The sequence below is a fragment of the Diospyros lotus genome, chromosome 10 (assembly GCF_014633365.1).
Source record: "Diospyros lotus cultivar Yz01 chromosome 10, ASM1463336v1, whole genome shotgun sequence".
Classification (NCBI taxonomy): Eukaryota; Viridiplantae; Streptophyta; class Magnoliopsida; order Ericales; family Ebenaceae; genus Diospyros; species Diospyros lotus.
Window position 1 is genome coordinate 34,546,098 of NC_068347.1, and position 16,638 is coordinate 34,562,735.

Below are 16,638 nucleotides of genomic sequence, written 5' to 3' on the forward strand. Positions count from 1 at the left end.
TTGACATTAACTTTAGTTTGTACTTATGACTTGTAGTCTTGTATTTCATATTGTTGTATCTAAGTATAAAATTGAGCATAAAATACAATTATCCTTCACAAATTAATATTTTGAAACACCAAACCAACTAACGTTTGATTGTTACATCAATCATTCCACCCTATAAATTTGATGGCAAAATCTATATAAATAATTAACAATAAATTTATAAGGGAAAAAAAACTGTTCATCCATGAAAATTATCTCAATGGCAATGCTATAAGTTTCTAACTTATCTTTAAAGCATTAAATCTCCCAAAGTCTCTCGACTCGAACCTTTAATGTCCATATTTGGAAAAGTTACTTTAAAAATGTTTTTATTAAATTGCACAGCATTATATAAAATGAAATATCTTGACATATGATGTTTTTCCTTTGATATAGTTTTGATGATGAAAAATTATTATATTTTGATAATATTTATTATCTTAATGCTCCAATTTAAATGATACTTTAAGCAATATCAAATGTATGTGGTCAAAGTATTTTCCAATATATATGAGTTGTTTATGATTTTAGGAGATTGGAAAAATAATGCATTAAATCTTAAAATATTAGAAAATGAAGTTAAAAGCATTTTGGTAGCATCTGTCGACTAAGTGGTCATGATCTGTCGACTAAATGCATTCATTCTATCGACTAAGCTATAGGCTCTATCGACTAACAGTATGCATGATTTTGTCTTGGTTAACTAAGTTATAAGCTTTGTCGAATAACAATACTTATGTGCTGACTTGTTCGACTAACTTCTTAAGTCTGTCGATAGAATGATGGCCTTGGTTGACTAAGTGCCATGGTTATTTATGTTTTGGTTGACTAAGTGTTCTGTTGTTTTTATGACTTCCTCGATCAACCTATTTTGTCTGTCGACCAAACATATTATTTTGCCTGATTCTGTCGACTAACCATTTTTAGCTGTCGACTAAGTTTCTTTTGCAGAAATTATAACGACTAGTTTTTCAAAACCCAACAATCACAAACGGCTAGTTTTCTCTTAGATCTTTTTAGATGCCTATAAATACAACTCAATGATGATCAAGAAGAGGCAAATGGATAGGAATGAGTTAATCTAAAGATTGCAAATCATTTTACTTGAAGCTTACAAGAGTTTGTGCTTTATTTTTCTCTCAAGGGCTTTGTACTAAATTTGTTTCATTTGATTCAAGCCTTGTATCTTTATTGAGAAACATTGTAACTAAGAGTGTATACTCTTAGAAACTCTCATTTGTATCTTTCTTGTTTTTCCTAACTTGTATTGCTAGAGGGTTTGCTTTTCAAGCAAGATGTTGTATTTTCTACCTTGGTGCTAGAGGGCCTATTCGAAGTGATAGGAGGTTTTAGTGGATTGTTTGCAAAATCCTTAATAAGGAGCTAAGGTAGTGGATTAGGCTTGCGTTAAGGCGAACCACTATAAATCTTTGTGTTCTCTTGTGCTTGTGTTCTTTGTTTATTTATCTTTTCAAGCATCTCTATATTCCTCACCTGATTCATGTTGAGCCAACTTGCTCATCTTAGTTAAGTTTTAATGATTAACAAAAATATTTGTATAATATAAATGTATTTCTTTTTTATATAAAAAAATTAAATTTATTTTGAATTAAAAGTGGATACAAAGAGTAAATTTATTTTGAATTAAAGGCGGATTGCCTTTAAATATGTTTCCATCTTTTTATCATTTATGTTTCAAAAGTTTATGTTTGAATTTTCATTTATTGATAAATGTTTTTATTACTTATGCAAAAAGTATATTTATTTTGAATTAAAGGAAAATTATTCTTAGACATATTTTCTTTTTCTCATATAAAAAATAAATTTATTTTGAATTAAAGAGAATTAGTTTTAAACATGTTTTCTCTTACTCGTGCAAAAATTAAATTTATTTTGAATTAAAATAGATTGTTTTTAAACATGTTTTCTTGTTTTAATCATTTATGTCTCAAAAGTTTATATTTGAATTTTCTAATCTTGATTTCTTATGTAAAAAGTAAATTTATTTTGAATTAAAGATGAGACATGATTTCTTATTGTTTGAGAAAGTCTAAACATTTTTTAAATTTTAAACTTCATATTATCCCTTTCTTTAGTGGCTAAAATGCTTATAAATACCCCCAAAACTCATTTTTTGAGTATCTATTGCACATATTGTACATCCAAACCTTCCAAAAGCTCTCAAGCTAATTTTCAAGCATTCCAAGACTCTCAAAGATTTATTGTTCATCTACCAAAGAGTCACAAGACAATAGGAGAAAAAAAGATCGCAAAGCCGAATCCAATTTTCTCCATTCAAACTGAGGTCACTATTTATTTATTTATTTATTTAAATATTATTACCTTGTATAATTTATTTTTAATTGCTTATTTGTTTCCAAGTGTGGACAAATTATTTGTAATATTTAAATTACTATTGTAGATTGTATAGGTTTCCTAAAACCGTTAAAATCTAGGTGAATCTAGTTTCCAAGGTAAGCTTTTCTCCTTGGTATTGGTGGTTTTCCTAGAACCCGTTGTAATCTATGTGTGTATCTAGTTTTCAATGTGAGCTAGTATGGAAACTTTGGTGAAATTATTTTAGTAGAATCCCAATAGTGGTTAGACCTTGGGAGAATGGACTAGGTATATGTAAAGACATCGAACCACTATAAATTGTCTCGTGCCTCATTGTATTTATTTTTATTATATCTTGTGGCTTACATTTATTATTAATATCAAATATAATTTATTATTAATCTCAAATATAATTTATTATATTTATCAAATATATATTTTGCAATAAAATTATTAATCGAGAATATTTATTAAAATTGAGAAAAAAATTTAATCACTTAATTTATCCCCTTTTTGAGTGGGCATACCCTAAGGGACCAACAATTCATATATTTAACATTCCATTGAAAAATATTTTATATTTTTCAATCTTGTGTTCTCCATTGTCAAGACGAGATTGTCTTTATACGGTTGATATCTCGTCGTGTCATTTCAAGATCTTGAAGTTTAACGAAGCCGTGATCTGATAGAATTGAACTGATATGGCACACACCAAGAGGGGGTGAATTGGTATAATTAAAATTTCTTTGAAAAATAGAGATGTCGTCGATGAAGACCACGGATTCGTTAAACCTCAAGACCTTGAAATGACACGATGAGGTGTTAACCATGTAAAAGACACTCTAGTTTTGTGAAGAATAAAATTGAAATCTTATCAATGAATGAACACGGTGAGTAGGAACAGAAATGCAAACACAAACAAGAAAAATTGGAAAGTAGAGAAGACACGGATTTATAGTGGTTCAGCTTTCTAAGCTTAGTCCACTACCTTAGCTACCCACTAAGGATTTTTAAAGCCAATTTCACTATCAAACCCCCTACTCAATACGAGCAGGTCCTCTAGTCCTGGACTAGGTAATATACAACCTCCCAATTTAATGGCCCCTCTAGCCTCTGCTAGGAAAAACACAGAAATCGTGAAAAAGAGATTTTAAGAGTACAACTCTTAGTTACAAGCTCTCTCTTTAAGTGAATGATTGAGGCTTAAAATGAATGGAACAGTGAGATATCAAAGCCTCTTAAATGAAAATATAGAGAGAAAAATTAAATGCTCAATGTAATAGTGAAAGCTCGGTAGTTCAAAATCTTCAATGTGTTTAACAACCTTCAATGCGTCTTCAACTACCTATTTATAGTTGATGGTGGATAAGTTCAAATTTTGGACGGTTGTGGGTGGTTGGGCGAGCATTAAATGTGCCAAAAACTAGCCATTATAAGTTTCTGTGAAACACATAGTCGATAGAGAAAATAGATTAGTCGACTATTTCATCAAATAAAACTGAGCATAGTCGACAGACAGAAAATAATAATCGACTATTTCTAACACAAATTTCCCATAGTCGACAGATACATAGACATAGTCGACAAATATAAAAATATAAAGTGGATTTAGAATTTTATAAATAAAAATAGTCGACAGATGAAAAGCCATAGTCGACTATCTTTACATGATTGATAGTCGACAGATCCAAAAATAATCGATAGATACAAGATATAGTTGACTGCACTCTCACCCTGCAATTAAAACACAATAAAAACAAATCATAATAAAACTTTTATATTTTTTTTTATTTTAGTGAGAGGTTTATACTCGCCAGTGTACGAGTGCAGTTGTAGTCCAAATTTAAATTTATATTTTCTGGATGAATCCAGGTCGTCCACTGAGAGATTTATTTATGGCAAAAGAAAAAGAATGTCACACACACGCACACGCATTTGGACAAATTGACAACAAGATTTTTTATGGTTTTGTTTTTTAGACAACAGATACTAGAAAATAAAGTAAGGCAAAAATTGAAATAAACATTAAACGTAAAAATATGAATTTGGATAGTGCTTGAGTTAAGACAATTTCAGTACCAACCCGTTGATTCCCAAATTTTAGCATATAAGATTAGCAACATTAATTTAATTTCAGATATGAAGGTTTGTTATTAAATGCAATTAGAGATGATGATAGTTCTAGGTTAAGCAATCCCCATACATGATATGCGAGATTCTAATTTAAGCAACCACCATAAATCCAATTGCAATTAATACACAAAACAACTAAATTAATCATCTGGGTTTAGGTATGATAGCGTTTCCAGTTCTAGTAACTCTCATACATGGCATGAAAGCTCTAAGTTAGGCTTACGCTCCAATCCAAACCTAGTGATTTTTTAATAATTAATACACACTCATACTGAAATTTAAATTAATGTTACTTATTTAAAGCGCAGCTTTCTTTGGGAATCATTGGCATTGGACACTGTCCTTGCCTTAACCCAAGATTAGATTTAACTACTCATTTTTATTTGAAAGTTAATTGACAGAAATTTAAATGACGTAATTTAAATAACAGAATTTAAATGACAAGAAATTTAAAAGCATAAACTAACCGGCCATTTAGGCGGTGGATAATTAAATGACAAGAATTAAAATTGCAGAAATTTAAAGACATAAACTAACCGGCCATTTAGGCGGTGAATAATTAAATGACAAGAATTAAAATTACAGAAATTTAAAGGCACAAATTAACCGGCCATTTAGGCGGTGAATAATAAAGTAATAATAAATGACATAAGAATTTAAAAGAAGAAAGAAAAAAGTAAGATTATAAGAGAAAGTACTAAAAAAAATGAGAAAGAACAAGAACAATTCTCAAAGAGAGAATTATAAGGAAACAACTAAACTTTTATTCAAGAATAATAATCACACTTACAAATGCAATCAAGTGACCTATTTATAGGCCACAAGATGCAATACAAACCACACAATTTCAATTATTCAATTAGACATAATTATATCTAATGGGTACTCACACACTTAAAGTTAAATGGATTTTAGCTATAATACACACCTAATATTAAATGGATTTTAGCTAAAATACATACCTAATAAAGCACTCATAAAGTTAAATGGATTTTAGCTATAATATCCACCTAATAGTTAAATGGATTTTAGCTAAAAAACACACCTAATAAAGCTCTCACATAAAAAATAAAAATAGATTTCTATAAATTGGTTTTTAATCTTTATTAGGATTAAAAATAATCCTTGGGCCTTCTCCAAATAATATCTTCCATGGGTTGCTCAAATTGGGCCTTAATTCTTCATGGGCTTGATTTCTTCATGGACTTGAATTCTTCATGGGCTTGATTTTTCCATGGGTTTGATTTCTTCATGGACTTAAATTCTTCATGGGCTTGATTTTTCCATGGGTTTGATTTCTTCATGGACTTGAATTCTTCATGGACTTTAAGTCTTCATGGGCTTTAAGTCTTCATGGGCTTTAATTCTTCATGCCTAAAAAAAATAAAAATAATTTAATATTATTAATAAATTATATATTATATATATGTATTACACATGGCACATATATATATATATATATTATATTATATTATATATATTACATGAATGCATATAATGATGTATATGTATTATATATAATTTTATATATTATTATTATTATTATTAAATTTTACTTTAAAATTTCATTTCATTCATTTTTCAATTTAAACTTGCATATAACCATAAAATATATATTAATATCTAATTTAAACTATTTTTAAGATCAAAAGAAGGGTATAATTATAACAAAATTTTTATAAAATTAACCACTAATCATACCCCCCAACTTAAACATTGCTAGTCCCTTAGCAATCAGATTATACACCTGCCAAACTTTATTCACAATAACTGTATGAATGTAAAAATTTCAAATTCGAAACCGAAATGCATAAAATTAAATAAATAATTTAGCATTCTAAATCAGATTTTTGGTTAAAGGTCATACAATCTCAGGAATGGAAATTAGGATAACCAACACACAGACTTACTCCCTCGAAGTTTTGACTTCAAATCTTACTATGGATTTTCTCTCCAATAAAAAGGATTCCTCAGGTGTACACACAAAGGGGTGCACCGTTATAAGAGTAAATGCAGAACAAGTTCAAAACTCGGTGCCATCCCAAATACAAGGAACGTATTTTCATGAAAGAACAAGGAAATTGACATAGCTTCATGATTGGAATAATGCTCTAGATGAGTAACTTCTGAATTTAAACATGATTCCCTACTCCAAACTCGAATTCTGAGATCACATGATTTATAGCATCAAAAAGGGACCAAAATGGGTTGTAATGGGGCTATAAGGTTAATACGGGTTGTCAAAGAAAAGGTAGAGTGTGCAAAGGGTGTGTCGGGATTTTTTTTTTTTTAGCATTTATTTTGAAACAGTTATGCTGAATAGCTAAGAGAATTTGCCCCCTTTTTTTTTTTCTTTTTCTTCTTTTTTTTTTCTCTTTTTTTTTTCTCTTTTTTTTTCTTTTTCTCATTAAATATGAAAATAGATAAACAGACTAATTCCCAAAATCACACCAGGTTGGATAAAATTCATATGGTTATGGGTTAAACGAGGATAACGAAAGAAATTATACTACAAATGGCTCAAATGGGATAGCAAGTGAGGTTAAGGTAAAGAAAGAAAAAAGGTTTAATAAGCTCAAAATGAAAGAAATTGATCCCTCTATCATGCTTCTACAAAACGATGATACTCAGTCATCTAATTCAGAGTTTGAAACCAGTCAAACTTATCCGCTATCATACTAGACATTCAAAGCAAATTGATGTTTTGAAGCCATTGAAAAGATAAGATAAACAATAAAGCATATTTAGAGTAAGTGTTATTTCACTTAGAATTAACGGTTATTAGGCTCAAACACTCACTTGGGTAATAGTCTCCACTTCTGTTGAGGGATCATACAGTGTACTAATCAGCTAATTACTGTTACCTTTGACTTTATGACCGATAATCAATTTTTAAATTTTGAATCCTCGATGAATGCAAATTACTTATTCTAATGCATATACGTTTTCAAATAAGAAATCAATGCATTCATGTTTCGTATTGCAAACTTGACTGGCTATCAGTGCATAACTTCAAAACTTTAGGAATAGCATTATTTAAAACACAATTTTTTTTTTTTAATAAGAGTAGATAAAGATAATCAATTCACACAAGACAACAAACTAGCAATAGCAAACTCACAGTTAAATATGAACCAAATAATTCATAACTAAACCTTATACCCCCCAACTTGAATTGCAGTAATAAATTAGGGTTGTTAAGAATACCTGTAACTCCACAAGTCCATAGATTTGCTGTGAACTGCTAAAACTTAAACAACAAATGAGCACACCATATATATATATATTTATATTTTCACACCAAAATAAAAATTTTATGCAAGTCATAAGATAAGCAAAATGCGTCTCAAGAGTACAAAAAGTACTCCTTACTCAGCCATCTTATCAAAGACTTTGCTAACAACATTCCACAGTTTTGTTTTGTTTTTTTTTTTTTTTTTTTTTTTTTTTTGTTTTAAAGAACACAATCAAGAAAAATTCTGCGAGTTGTACAATAACTAGATGCATCTCAAGAGTACAAAAAGTACTCCTTACTCAGCCATCTTAATAAAGAGCATTTCTCACAGTGATAAATCTAAATTAATCGGACCCCTTTGGCGCTTGTTACTAATTGCCTTAGACCAGTCTATTCGAGGCTCATGAGGATCGTACTGTGGAACATAAGCATATAATTTCTCTAGCAGCTTATCAATGGTGGATGCAGAAATGAGAATCTTTCTTGCTGAACGAGAAATGAACTGTTGGTCCACAGCCTGATCAAGAAAAGAGAGTAACCCATCGAAAAAATGGTTAACATTTAAAAGTCCAATGGGTTTGGTATGGAGATTACTCTTGGCCCAGGAGATTATACAAAAGATTTCTTCAAGTGTTCCAAAACCTCCTGGTAAAGCAATGAAGGCATCTGACTGATAAATCTTACAAGCCATGCGCTCAGACATAGAAGTCGTTTCTATAAGTTGACCGCGTGTAATCCCGGAAATATGTGGTTCAGCTAAAGGGATTGGCATTATACCTACCACAGATGAATTTCCAAGATGTACAGCTTGTGAAACATAACCATTCAATCCACGACTTCCCCCTCCATATACCAAATTAATTTTTTTCTCTCCTAATTTTTTACCAAGTTCGTTCGCTGCAAGTGCGTAACAAATATCACTCCCAAGTTGAGAGCCACAAAGTACACATATGGTTTTAATTTGACGAACGAACTGCCCTTCCATGTTTGTTTCTTTTGTATGTCCTGAAAAGAAGTTTGGAGATCAAAAGTAGCTATACAACAATTCAACAAGAAATAAATACAAACAAAAATCTTGCGTATATATAAGTAGTTGTGATTGTGGCTCACATCTTCCTCTGGTTTTACGTCCAGAAACGGCTTAAACACTTTCTATGAAGTGGGGATAAGCTTCCCATCCAATTTTCTTATAGATTGGCAAACAGGGTCGTTTTTAGTCAGATTCCCAAGACTATAGCGTTGGTGGTCACTTCTGAACTGGGTCCATAAAGCAAGAAGTTCTCTTTGCACTATTCCACACGGATGCGTCTCAAGAGTCAATCGGATATCATCCAGAGACTCCTTACTCAGTCCATCCTTTATGAAACTAATTTTATCTTCTCGATTTATGGACGTAAACCCCACAGATTTGCATCGTGTGTTACAGGTCCATCGAGCACATTTGTAACAACCATTCACTCTTTTCGCTCTTCTTTTCTTCGCAAAACTACTCTTCCCTAAGCCTGGAAAATGCTTAAAACTAGGTGAAGTTTCACCAGCTAATCGAACTTTTGCTTCGATCAGCCAACGAATATCTTCAGGGATGTTATTAAGCATCAACAACCTAAGTCTTTCACACCTAGCAACATAAATTTTTTTCAAATCATTCTGCGGGAGAGATGGATAGTACTTGTGAATTTTTGAGAGATAAAGATCCATTTTTTTTAAAAAAAAAAAAAAAAAAAATTATACTAAGAAGAAAGTAAAGAACTATAAACTTTATAAAAGGGATGAGAGTACCTGATCGGAGAATAACACAAAGGAGAGAAGATTGAGCTCAAGAGGGGTGACTTGCCTCATACAGATATGGAGTCTCTTATAGAGCAATGGGCATCACTATTCTACACTCGACTCGAGGCATGCCATAATTGCACCGTCAGACTTGACGTCGTTTAGCGTCTCATTTTTCAACATTTGGCAGTGTGCCTTTTTTTTTTTTCAACGCTCGGCGCCTCTGTTTTCAACATTTGGCAGTGTGCCTTCTTTCTTTATAGGGCAGTGTGATTGCACTGCCCAAGAAAAGATGGCTACCACCAGCGTCAATTCTGTCTCTCTCAATTCAATTTTTTTTTTAATTAATTTTGTTTTAATTTTTTTTTTTTTTTAGGTAAAATTTTGTAGACACCTTACCCCCCAACTTAAATTGCGTATTGTCCTCAATTGGCAATAAAAGGATAGAAGATAGGCATACCTGGCGGTCTTCAATACATAAACTCGTATGGAGAAATTTTATTTAGACTGCACATAGAGAAACACTAGTTAAGTAATGAAGAAAAGGAACAACTTATATGTATATATATATATATATAAAATTATTTTATTATATTTTTATTTATTTATTTTTTTTTTTAGAATTTTTTTTTTCTTTTCTTCCAATTAAGGATCAAATGAGTGGTTGCCCACCTAATCGTATAATATCTCCCATTCACTACACCACTTTTAAAGTTATTTTCAAAATTATATAAATTGATTTTTCTCATGAATGCACATATATATTTTGAAAATATATCATCCGGAGGTGTTGGTTTTATTATATCCGCGTATGGCACATTAATTTGCACAAACATCTCACACGTGTTTGGTTTAATTTGATCCTCAATAATATTGACTAACCTAAAAGATAGAAATTGAGGGGTAAATGTGGATAAACTTATGATTTTTTCACATTTTGGCTCTCGAATTTTATCCTCTTCTTCCTCCCAGGTTTCTTCTTTTCTTACATCATTTTGGTCTTTTTCTTCCTCCAAGGCTTCATTGACATCTACCTCACTGTGATCAACCACTCTCTCTTCTTGCACCAAAGGGTGTATTGTCCTAGGGGCATCAAGTTTCTCAATTATTTCTCCATTCCTTAAGACAGTCACTCCTATGTCCTGCTCCTGACTTTCACTTTTGATGATGGGTTTTATTAATGGGATTTGGAGTGAGTTGGGATGGACAGGCTCTGACATGCTCAAAGTCTGTGTTAGCTGTGTCAATTGGTTCCTAATGTCCTCTGTAACTCTAATAGTATGTTCTTGACATTTGGACATTTGTGTAAAAATTTCCATTTGGCCTTGCATAAATAGATTGAAGGTATCTTCTAATGAACTCCCATGAGGGGGTTGATATGCATCGAATGTAGACCCTTCATTAGTTTGAAATGATTGAGGCTGGGAAAGGAAGTGCTCATGTGGTTGGGCTACAAAATCATTTTCCCATGAGAAATTTGGATGAAAGTGTGAATTAAGGTGATATGCATCAAAGTCCGAATGGTAGTTTTCCTCATGGTTCTGGTAATACATTCTCTCATAGTTGTGTGTGTGTGTGTAACTGGATTGACCATACAATACCTCCTTAAAAGCAGGTATTATAGGGCAGTCATCCGTTAAATGAGCTGAAGTCTCACACACAGCACACCAAACCTCAATTTCATGGTAAGTGGGTAACAAATGGGTAGTGTCTGATTGCAAATCAAAAGTGATTTGCCTAAGAGGGTATAGATAATCCTTAAGAGGTCTAGACAAATCAGATTCAAAATGATAATTTTCATCATGATAAGTATCTTGTGCAGACAGATTGTAGTAATTTTGAGACATGAGTGTAAAGTTGACAATCTAATTGCAGGTAAAGACTCAGAATGATATGAAAATACTGTTTCAAAATTCTACCTGATCTCAGTCTCATATACAATGCACAAACAAAAATAAAGTAAAAGAGAAATAGAGTTACCGATTTTATCAAGAGATGCTTATTCTTTTTTTCTTTTTTTTTTATTTTTTTCTTTTTGTTTTTGCCTTAATCTCCCCGGCAACGGCGCCAAAATTTGACTGCACTCTCACCCTGCAATTAAAACACAATAAAAACAAATCATAATAAAACTTTTATATTTTTTTTTATTTTAGTGAGAGGTTTATACTCGCCAGTGTACGAGTGCAGTTGTAGTCCAAATTTAAATTTATATTTTCTGGATGAATCCAGGTCGTCCACTGAGAGATTTATTTATGGCAAAAGAAAAAGAATGTCACACACACGCACACGCATTTGGACAAATTGACAACAAGATTTTTTATGGTTTTGTTTTTTAGACAACAGATACTAGAAAATAAAGTAAGGCAAAAATTGAAATAAACATTAAACGTAAAAATATGAATTTGGATAGTGCTTGAGTTAAGACAATTTCAGTACCAACCCGTTGATTCCCAAATTTTAGCATATAAGATTAGCAACATTAATTTAATTTCAGATATGAAGGTTTGTTATTAAATGCAATTAGAGATGATGATAGTTCTAGGTTAAGCAATCCCCATACATGATATGCGAGATTCTAATTTAAGCAACCACCATAAATCCAATTGCAATTAATACACAAAACAACTAAATTAATCATCTGGGTTTAGGTATGATAGCGTTTCCAGTTCTAGTAACTCTCATACATGGCATGAAAGCTCTAAGTTAGGCTTACGCTCCAATCCAAACCTAGTGATTTTTTAATAATTAATACACACTCATACTGAAATTTAAATTAATGTTACTTATTTAAAGCGCAGCTTTCTTTGGGAATCATTGGCATTGGACACTGTCCTTGCCTTAACCCAAGATTAGATTTAACTACTCATTTTTATTTGAAAGTTAATTGACAGAAATTTAAATGACGTAATTTAAATAACAGAATTTAAATGACAAGAAATTTAAAAGCATAAACTAACCGGCCATTTAGGCGGTGGATAATTAAATGACAAGAATTAAAATTGCAGAAATTTAAAGGCATAAACTAACCGGCCATTTAGGCGGTGAATAATTAAATGACAAGAATTAAAATTACAGAAATTTAAAGGCACAAATTAACCGGCCATTTAGGCGGTGAATAATAAAGTAATAATAAATGACATAAGAATTTAAAAGAAGAAAGAAAAAAGTAAGATTATAAGAGAAAGTACTAAAAAAAATGAGAAAGAACAAGAACAATTCTCAAAGAGAGAATTATAAGGAAACAACTAAACTTTTATTCAAGAATAATAATCACACTTACAAATGCAATCAAGTGACCTATTTATAGGCCACAAGATGCAATACAAACCACACAATTTCAATTATTCAATTAGACATAATTATATCTAATGGGCACTCACACACTTAAAGTTAAATGGATTTTAGTTATAATACACACCTAATATTAAATGGATTTTAGCTAAAATACATACCTAATAAAGCACTCATAAAGTTAAATGGATTTTAGCTATAATATCCACCTAATAGTTAAATGGATTTTAGCTAAAAAACACACCTAATAAAGCTCTCACATAAAAAATAAAAATAGATTTCTATAAATTGGTTTTTAATCTTTATTAGGATTAAAAATAATCCTTGGGCCTTCTCCAAATAATATCTTCCATGGGTTGCTCAAATTGGGCCTTAATTCTTCATGGGCTTGATTTCTTCATGGACTTGAATTCTTCATGGGCTTGATTTTTCCATGGGTTTGATTTCTTCATGGACTTAAATTCTTCATGGGCTTGATTTTTCCATGGGTTTGATTTCTTCATGGACTTGAATTCTTCATGGACTTTAAGTCTTCATGGACTTTAAGTCTTCATGGGCTTTAATTCTTCATGCCTAAAAAAAATAAAAATAATTTAATATTATTAATAAATTATATATTATATATATGTATTACACATGGCACATATATATATATATTATATTATATTATATATATTACATGAATGCATATAATGATGTATATGTATTATATATAATTTTATATATTATTATTATTATTATTAAATTTTACTTTAAAATTTCATTTCATTCATTTTTCAATTTAAACTTGCATATAACCATAAAATATATATTAATATCTAATTTAAACTATTTTTAAGATCAAAAGAAGGGTATAATTATAACAAAATTTTTATAAAATTAACCACTAATCAATAGTCGACAGACTTAACAAGTATAGCCGACTATCCTTATAACATAGTCGACTATATTCAGTCATAGTCAACAGCATTAAACCACATAGCCGACTATTCTTTTGAAAACATGAAAATTTAACAACTCTTCATTTTGATTCTTTTGAAAGCAAGTTGAGATTATCAAAAATATATTTTGAAATAAACCACACTCAATCCATACTCAATATTTCTTCTATAGGTTTTCATACTTTGCTACAAAATTCATATATGAAAAATTTATTTTCTCATTCATATAATCCATATAGTAGAGATTGATTTTCATATAGTCATTATCAAAACCATTTTATTTCTAAGAGTAAAATATCAATTTCATAGACTACATCTCTTTTTTATCAAAAGAATTTTTAAGTAAAAATAATTTTTATATACCAATTCACCCCCCTCTTGGTATGTGCCATGACATTTCAAATCTATCAACATGAACTTCCTATTTATATACAAAAACTATTACATTGGAACAAAAAATTATTAAATATTTACATTAAATTAAATATTGAAGTAAAATTATTTATTTATATTATATATTTATTTATAAATTAATTACTCTTGAAATTTTTAATTTCTGCTTTTGAAAGTTAATTTATGCAATAATAACAAAACAATATTGAAAATATGAATTTTAACTTATTTTTCTTTCACAATGCATTAATTTTCTTCTATGATCTTGAAAATATGATATTAAATCTTAATTAGTATTGAAAAAGCCATGCATTAGTTTTGAAAATGTGATATCTTAAATCTTAATTAGTATTGAAAAACTCATGCATTAGTCTTGCATTAAATTAAAGGTAATGATTAATTAATTATTAAAGTAAAATTATTTGTTATATTATATATTTATTTATAAATTTATAATAAATATAAATATAAATTAAAATTCCTAAACATATTAGTTTTCTAATACTAATTAAAAATTCTCTTAAATTTTTTAATTTTTAATTTTGAAATTTAATTTTTGTAATAATAACAAAATTTTAAAAATATGAACTTTGACTTATTTTTCTTTCACTATACATTAATTTTCTTTCATAATCTTAAAAATGTGATATCTTACATCCTAATTAGTATCGGAAAGCCTATGCATTAGTCTTAAAAATGTGATATCTTAAATCTTAATTAGTATTGAAAACCCATCCACTAGTCTTGCATTTATTTATTCTCTTGAAATTTTTTATTTTTGATATTGAAATTTAATTTTTGCAATGGCAACAAAGCTTTAAAAATATGCAAATTTTAGAGACAAAAAATATTTTGGCAGATTAATTTTTGGTGGGAAAAAATATTTGCAAATTATTATAGTTTATTTAATATATTATATAAAGAAAAGATAAGATTTTATACAAATGGATGATTTTTTATTACTTAATTAATAGTTTAAGTTGTCTATTCATATTTCTCAAAAATAATATTTATTTTTGATTAATTGAGGGATTAATTAATGAGAAGATATGATAGAAACTATTTACTTTTTATTAATTAATAACATTGGAAAATCGATGCAAATTTTAGAAACAATTTTTTGGCAAAAAAATGTGTACAAGAATTCTACTACTTAAAAAAAATTAAGATTAAGATTAAGATTAAGATGGCTTTAATTCCTTGGCACCTTCCTCTTGCATAGCAATGAAGTCAAACACACACACACACACACACACACACACACACACATACACACACATATATATTGTTCTTGTTACATCCTCATTAGTTATATATAGAGGATAAATTATATTGTTAATTCTTAAATTTTGTATTATGTAATAAATTAGTCATTATATTTTGATTTTTATTACAATTCTCTTTGGCGATCATAGCCTTAAAAACTATGTCTGCATAAGACTCCACATGGACCAGCCTCATTAACTGTTGAAATTCAATTGGCAAGCCTTGCAAAAATTTTCGTCCTTTTTTCACATCGTCAATCCCGTACAGCGGCATATACTTGATTAATCGCAAAAATTCAGCCTCGTATTGGGCCACAGACATATTTGGTCCTTGACGTAAGTTCATAAACTCTCGAACTCTAGCCAACTTCTAGCAAGTGGGAAAGAATTTTCAGTTGAATAGTTCCTTAAACCGTTCCTACAACATCTGGGGTGCCTCCCCCAATTCTACATCCGTTGCCGACCCTTGAGATCCTGTCCGGTTAGGTATTGCTTGTTGCATAGACCTCCACCATTGGGCCGCTTCCTCTTCCAGCATATAGGTCGCACACTCGACCTTGTCCTCATTCAGGATTCTTAATCTTTGTAGGATCTTTTTGATTTAGTCCAACCAGTATTCACTGATTGCGGGGTCATCTCCCGGCTTTCCTCAAAACACTGGCAGATTTTGTCGTAGATACCTTTCCAAGGAATCTACTCTTCTTTGCTCGGGCTGCAACTCCAAAATTCGCCCAGCCATGCCTTCTATGATTCTCTCGATCCTATCAATCCAGCCTTCACCGGGATATGCTCGTGCATCTCTTTGACCTCCCACACCACCTCCTAGGTGCGGGTTGGTGTTGCTTTCTTCGCCATTGCCTCTCTCGCGCCTGTTCCTTCTTGTATTCACCATCTGGCAAGAAGACAGGGCGATCTATTAAATCATCACGGCATGGCACAGTTCAATTTAAATAAGAAACAAGAGTATGCCACTAAATATTTCAAAAATCCTAACCTAATTCCCAAAACTTACGGTGGCTTTACTCATCTAGCCACATGCGAACTTTTTCTTAGGTTCGCTCTGATACCAACTGTAACACCCCAATTTTCTTGAGCGTGTTATAACTTAGGATTTCGGGAATATAAAAATTTTCATATCACAATAGCTGTTATACATCACACAATATCCCAAAAACCCTAATTTTCACATTCTCAACTTAACAAACCAATAATCAAATAGCTAAGACAGGCGTTAAAATCTTGAATG